Here is a 7,448-nt window from a genome sequence, read left to right as displayed (position 1 = left end):
GCTGATGGATGTTTCTCTCTCATGGATGTTTCTGACTCTCTATCCCTCTCCCTTCCTCTCTGTAAAAAAATCAATAAAATATATTTAAAAAAATAAATAAATAAAACAAAAGACCCTGGGACCCTGGGGGAGTGGCCTGGCTCTTTCTCTAGTCACATGACTGACGGTGTGTTCATCTGAGGTCACCGTCTTTGAAATGGACGCTTGAGTCAGATGCTTGCATTCCAAAACGAGACGTAACAAACGGGCTCACACTGCACTTCACCCTGTGATGCTAAGGCCCCGGAGCCAATGTGAGGATACTAATTGTCTGGGTAGCTGATGTGCTGAAAGTCAAGGGCAGGGCACAACGTCACCCAGAAAGCACACATCTAAATAGGACGACAGTGCCTGGCCGGTGTGGTTCAGTGGCTGAGCGTGGACTCAGGAACCAGGAGGTCGAAGTTCGACTCCAGGTCGGGGCATATCCCTGGGTTGCAGGCTCAATCCCCTGTAGGGGGCGTGCAGGAGGCAGCTTTCTCATTATTGATGTTTCTATCTCGCCCTTCCTCTCTGAAATCAATAAAAACATTTTTAAAAATTAAAAAATAAATAGGATGAGAGTAGCAAATTCTATAATAATTATACAGACACTAGATTGAAATCCAGGCAATAGATTGGCATCCAATCCTTAGCCTTCGTCCCAAACTTGAAGGGTTCATTAACGAAACGAGGTCGGTGTCTCAGGGGCCTGAGACCCGGCCAGCGGTTCAGGAGATTCTGCAGTATTTTAACATCGTGCGTTACCTGGTGTAAGCTTGAACCTGTATTGAGTTGGCAGATTGCTCCAGATCTCATTGAATCAGCCTCTTAGGCCTGAGACTAGGTCAGTTCAGTTAAAGATTAAAAACATTTTTTTTTAATTTATTAATTTAGCCCTAGCCGGTTTGGCTCAGTGGATAGAGCGTCGGCCTGTGGACCAAAGGATCCTGGGTTTGATTCCAGTCAAGGGCATGTACCTTGGTTGCAGACTCCTCAGGGCCCTGGCCCTGGTCCTAGCCCTGGCCCTGGCCCTGTTTGGGGATCCTGCAAGAGGCAACCAATCAATGTGTTCCTCTCACATCGATGTTTCTCTCTGTCTTTCCCTCTCTCTTCCACGCTCCCTAAAAATCAATGGAAAAATATCCTCGGGTAAGGATGAACAACAAAAACAACAAATTATTGATTTAGAAAGAGAGGAAGGGAGAGAGAGAAACATCGATTTGTTGTTCCATGTATTTATGCATTCATTGGTTGCTTCTTGTATGTGCCCTGACTGAGGATCGAACCCACAACCTTGGGGTATCGGGATGATGCTGCCCAGCCATGGCCAGTTAAATATTTATGTCTCATTTTAGGAAGCAGTGAGGCAGGTGGTATCCCAAAGTTAGGCCTGTATTGTGTAAGGAAGTAATTAGGTATCCTAGCTAATAAAGAGGGAATACGCAAACTGACCCTCATGCCCTCACAAGATGGCTGCCTATGACCAGGCCAGCAGGGGGGTTAGTGAGGGATGACCAAACGACTGAACAGCAGGCTGCGTGGGGTGACCAGGCTGGCAGGGGGGTGAGTGAGGGTCGACCAAATGACTGAACAGCAGGCTGCATGGGGTGACCAGCTGGAGGGGGGGGATTGGGGCGGGGGCAGTTGGGGGCGATTAGGCTGGCAGGGAGGCAGTGAGGAATGACTAGGCCAGCGGGGTGGGGGCAGTTGGGGGTGACCAGGCTGGCACATAGAGGCAGTGAGGGGTGATCAGGCCAGCGAGGGGGGGCAGTTAGGGGCGACCAGGCAGGCAGGCAGGTGATTGATTAGGAGCCAGCAGTCCAGGATTGTGAGAGGGATGTCTGACTGCCGGTTTAGGCCCAATCCCTGGGACTGGACCTAAACTGGCAGTCGGACATCCCCCAAGGGGTCCTGGATTGGAGAGGGTGCAGGCTGGGCTGAGGGGACCCCTCCCCCGTGCATGAATTTCGTGCACTTGGCCTCTAGTTTAATAAAAGGCATGTCTATGAAAATAAAAGAAAAAAGACAAAGGTTAATGATTGGAGCAAATTATAAAACAGTTTCTGAGCCTGGAGAGCTGCCAGTTGAGGAGATTTCTAGACTCGAGGCTTGAAGTGTCTTTTGCAGTTGCTATGTCTCTGATGATGTCAGGCAAACATTTTTAGTGGCTCACACAGCATCAGGCACGGAGATTGTCTAAGCAAGAGCTATTGTGGGGATCTTACATCAAGTTGTCTAGCTGCAGTTCACAGAGCTTCAGGGAAAAGGGCAGTTTCAGTTCTGCATAACTCCAAGTCAAAGGATGGCAGGACATTGGAAATGTCAGTTTAGAGAATTGCAGTCAAACATTTGAGGAAACTACAAGAATTTAAGCTGCCGCTCAGCCCTAGCCGGTTTGGCTCAGTGAATAGAGCATCGGCCTGCGGACTGAAGGGTCCCGGGTTTGATTCTGGTCAAGGGCACATGCCTTGATTGCAGGCTCCTCCCCAACCCGGACCCTGGTCAGGGCTCGTGCAGGAGGCAATCAATCGAAGTGTTTCTCTCACATTGATGTTTCTCTCTTCTGTCTTTCCCTCTCTCTTCTACTGTCCCTAAAAATCAATGGAAAAATATCCTTGGGGGAGGATTAACAACAACAACAACAAAAGATGCAGCTCAATTTACAAGTGGAAAACAAAACCTCAAAGATAATGAACTGAACTATGATGTAACATTCACGAGCGTGTTTATAGTTTCACTCCCACCACTGCTCCTGAATCACATCCTCCTCTCTCTGACTGTTCTGTCTTCCTCTTTCCTTATAAGGAAGCTTGATTACAGGGCCGCCCCCCCCTGCCCCCCCTCGCCCCAGATGATCCAGGATTAGCTCATTTTAAGCTGCTTAATTTAGTCAAGTCTGCATCCCTCTTGCCAGGTCAGGAAATACATGCACAGATTCAGGGCGTTGGAACATAAGCATCTTCAGGGCCATTATTCTGCCTTCCACAATTGGGTTAAGTAAAATGTATTATGAAAACTAATTTCGCCTGTTTCTTTTTATTTTAAACTGATGAACAAAAATAGATACAGAGGCAGAGCAGCATTAAACAGACTATCAAACTACAGCAGGAAGGCTGGGGAGGGTTGGGGGGAGGGGGGGTAAGAGATCAATCAAAGGACTTGTATGCATGCATATAAGCATAACCAATGGACACAAGACACTGGGGGTGGGTAGGGGAGGCTGGGGGAAAGTCAAGGGGGAAAATAAAGGAGACAAATGTACTACCCTTTGTAATATTTTAAGCAATAAAAAAAATAATAAAAGTTTTAAAAAATCTACACTAATAAAAAAGATGCAAATTGACTGTACCTTTGCGATGCCCACCAGCCAATCAGGAGTGAGTATGCAAATTAACCTAACAAAGGTGGCGAGTTAATTTGCATACACAGGCACCAAGCAGCCGGGGGCAGGGCGGATGCTTGTGTCATCGCCATGGCGATGATGCAGGCATTCTGCACCACCCCAGCTGCTCTGGGCCTCTGGACAACGTGGGAAGGCAGAAAGGTGGCTCTGGGTCGGAGCAAAGGCAGTGCCGGCAGCCAGGGGAAGGAAGGCCCATTTTTGCACGAATCGTTGTGCATCGGGCCTCTAGTTTAAGTATGTTTATATTGATTTTAGAGAGAGGAAGGGGGAGGGAGAGAGAGAGAAACATCCATCAGCTGCCTCCTGCACACCCCCTACTAGGGATCAAGCCCACAACCGGGCATGTGCCCTGAAGGGGAATGGTACGTGGGATGATGCTCAACCAACTGAGACACACCAGCCAGGGCTCTTTTTATTTTGTTTAATACAAGGACTAGAAAATGAAAAATGACCTATGTGGCTTCCATTCTATTCCTATTGGACAACTCTATGTGTTTGTTTGTCTACTTATTTTCTGTCTCCCTCCTACTCATAGACTACGCTCTGAGAAGACTGGAAGTTTGTTTATTTACCACTGTATCCCTGGCTTTAGTGCAGTTTCCCCTGCATAGTGGGCCCTCAATAAATATTTGTTGAGTAAATAAATATTATGGATGGTTTTCCTGATGACCTATCTCTCCCATGAACTCCCAGACACCCTCTACTCCCACACCACCCTCGTGTCTTCCATCTCCTCTCCCAAGATCAGGGATCCAGAGTAGAAGCTAGAATTGGGGGTGGGGATGGGGGAGAGATATTTGGAGCAATCCTGGAAGGCTTCCTAGAAGAAGGAGTAAGGCTGATAAGAGAAGGAATCCCAGGTCAGTAAAGGTCTTTCAGATGATGACACTCTTCCTCCAGGATATGGGCCTGTTTCCATGGAAATGAATGCCAGGCCCCACCCCCACCTCCTACCGTCATGGAGATGTGGTTGCCATGACGACCCCACATCCTCAGGATGGCGACATCTGTTGCAGTCAGATGTCCTTTGGGTGGAATAGAGTGACACGGGATAAAAATAGCAGCTCCGGGAAGAGCTACACCTTCCACTTTGAATCTCACCAATTGCACTGCTCCACCTGCTACACTGGGAGACCCCAGCGCTCTGCCCTCAGTCCCTCAGCTTCCGTCACTTTCTCCTGCCCCAATTCGTGGGCATTTCAAACTGCACAGAGATGACTGTTCCAGAGGGCTGGCTCCTCAGCGCCTTCACCTCTTCTCCTGCAAAGACCTTGCTCCCACCTTCCCTCACCCCTTCCTCCCTCCCTCCCTCCCATCAGAGCAGACACCTTGTCACACCAGTAACCACACTGGCTCCCTCCACAATCTCAACTTTGAGCAGCCCACACCAGCGCCAGCCTTTGCACCTTTCCAGCTCACTCCCTCTGGCATCTTGACTCCACAACTTCTTCAATCAGGGAACCCCCTCCCTTCCTTGATCCAACTGCTTTCCGTTGGCTCCGCCTCTCATGCCCACTCAGCCTCACCCAGCTTGGAGCCCAGGGGCAATCATTGCAACCCTCCCCTCCCATCAACTCCCTGATCCCTTTCACTCAACTGCCTCAGAGGACAGACCCCCAATTACCTGCCTCTGGTGGGGAGTGGCGGGAGGAGAACCCACAACCACGTTGACAAGTCTCACTTTAACCTCAGGACCTGCACCTCAAGGGAGAGCTAATGTTTGGCTTTTAGACCCTCTAGCCCATTTGCTCTTCTGGTACCCCTATTTTTATTTTATTTTATTTATTTATTTTTTAAATATATTTTATTGATTTTTTACAGAGAGGAAGGGAGAGGGATAGAGAGTTAGAAACATTGATGAGAGAGAAACATCCATCAGCTGCCTCCTGCACACCCCCCACTGGGGATGTGCCTGCAACCAAGGTACATGCCCTTGACCGGAATCGAACCCAGGACCCTTCAGTCTGCAGGCCGATGCTCTATCCACTGAGCCAAACCTGCCAGGGCCGACTGCAGTCTCTTCTTTGCCTTTTGATTCTGTTGGAATACAGCACCTACTCGACCATGCGAGGGCTCCACCCATCCCCCTGCCTCTTCTCAGGGGAGGGCGGACAGCAAGGTGGTGGGTGCAGAGCAGGGCTGCGTAATAGCCGCACCCGCACTGGTCTCTGGGCTGGATGAGGCGGCTGGTACCCAGGTCCCTCCCCTTCTTCCCTCTGCTGAGCTCACTCACGCAGTGAGTGCACCCGGCCTTGGAGTGTCCAGAGGCGGCAGGCAGAAGTGCTGCCAGACCGAGGACCACCTTGGGGATCCTGAGGTGCCCTTTGGAAGTGGGGGGCTCTTCTCAGGCTCACTTTCTGCAGCGTCATCCTGCGGGGGAGTGAGGAGGGATGGAGGGTGGAGGGGGATCCACCAGGGCTTCTTCCTGCCCGGACTTCTCAGAGACGGACAAGTCAGAGGCGACGACAGACACAGATTCTTCTGTCACTCGCTCAGAAGACGGGATCGTGGAGGTTATTTGCCGGACAAGTTTGATGGGTGACAGTGCGGTGCCCACGTCTCCCACGGGTGTGGGCTGAGGAGGGAGCAGCGGTGCAGGGCAGGGGAGGGAGGCCCGGCGGACACGCTGCCTTCTTCCCGGATGAGCGCCCTCCTCACGGGCCCAGGAGACACCTCCGGTTCAGGTCCTTCTCGTGTTTTTGTTTTGTTTTGTTTTTTTTTTTGTGTGTGTGTGTGTGTGTGTGTGTGTGTGTGTGTGTGTGTGTGTGTTGCCTCCGCTGATCTCTTTCACGCAGCACACACACCGCCTTCGTGTGTCCGGAGGAGAGATGAAGAAATGCGTCCAGGCTGGAGACTTCTCCCTGGAGTTCGTGCTGCGGCTGCACAGGACGCTCCGCGTCACGGTCTCCATGGCAACACTGTACACAGCGCTGCAGTCCTGGGAGAGCAGGGCCCGCAGTCCTCCCATTGGTCGGCAGGGAAACACTTCCCAGGGGGCTTACAGCCGCCAGTCCCTCGCCTCCGCTGCCAGCGGCTTTCCTGTCCTCTTGCTCAATCTTAAAGTCCACTCTTCCCAAACTGTGATTCGGAATTCCATCATCTTCCTCTTCCATTTTACAGTTTATTTTATCAGAAGCAAAGTCACCACCCCCTTTGGGATGGGCTTCCTGGTTATTCTCCATGACTCACCATAGCTGTCCTGCTGTCATCCTGTTGACATCTCAGGTTGGTGAGAAAATGAGCCGACCGCTCCATTTGCCCCTAAACGTACATTACCTTCAGTGTTTTCAAAGTAATTCCATCTCGGGATGTTCATGACGACGGCGAACCAGACATGTTACTGGAAAACAGAAGCTGTAACGCAGGAGCCCGGCACCGCGGGGCGCAGACCACTGCTTTCCAGGGGTTGTACCGCGTGAAGTACTTCTTGGTGCAGATGTAAAGTCACGCTGCGCAGACCTGCTTGTTGCCTTGGAAACGAGATCACTGTCATCTTGATGGTCCTTCTGCATCACCCGGGCTCCGGGCTCTGGCGGATGCGCTCCCATTCATTAGCCGAGGCTTTGTCTGCCCCCGGGGCCCTCCTGCCGCTGGCCGCTGACCATCAGGCTGCCCTCCTTGCTGCCCCGGACGCTGCTCCCCTCCCAGGGCCCCCAGGGGCGGGGCAGCTCCTAGACTTTTTAATAACTTCTCTCTCCTCCCTATCTCCTACACCTCCTCCCTTTCTCTTCACTCTCAGTGGGGACCATGCTTCCTTCTTCCCCGAAAACAGAAAATCCATTGGAAGAAAACGTGCCCAGATTCCTGCCACTCATCCACCTGCCTTTCCGCTTACTTGGTGTACCAGTTATCCGCTGCTTTGTAACAACAACCCCACACTTAGTGGGCTTAAACAACCCTTGTATATATTATATTCATGGATTCTTGTAGATCTGGAATTTGAACAAGGCACAACAAGGTCAGCTTGTCTCGCTCCCTGAGGTCTGGAGCTTCAACTGGCAGGATTTGCAGATGGGGGTGGGGT

The 7,448-nt window shown here is 51.0% G+C and overlaps 1 long non-coding RNA gene across 1 annotated transcript in view; it reads left to right on the top strand.

Annotated features, from left to right (window-relative positions):
* The window catches only part of LOC106727874, a 17,541-nt gene that overhangs the window by 9,812 nt on the left and 281 nt on the right, over nt 1–7,448 (top strand). The window contains exon 2 of the long non-coding RNA XR_001364121.1: nt 2,962–2,964. This is a non-coding gene — a long non-coding RNA (uncharacterized LOC106727874). The remainder of the gene's footprint in view (nt 1–2,961; nt 2,965–7,448) is intronic.

This window comes from Myotis brandtii, unplaced genomic scaffold (assembly GCF_000412655.1).
Source record: "Myotis brandtii unplaced genomic scaffold, ASM41265v1 scaffold114, whole genome shotgun sequence".
In the NCBI taxonomy this organism is placed as follows: domain Eukaryota; kingdom Metazoa; phylum Chordata; class Mammalia; order Chiroptera; family Vespertilionidae; genus Myotis; species Myotis brandtii.
Note: the sequence above shows the minus strand (reverse complement) of the source record. Positions and strands in the feature narration are given on the sequence as shown.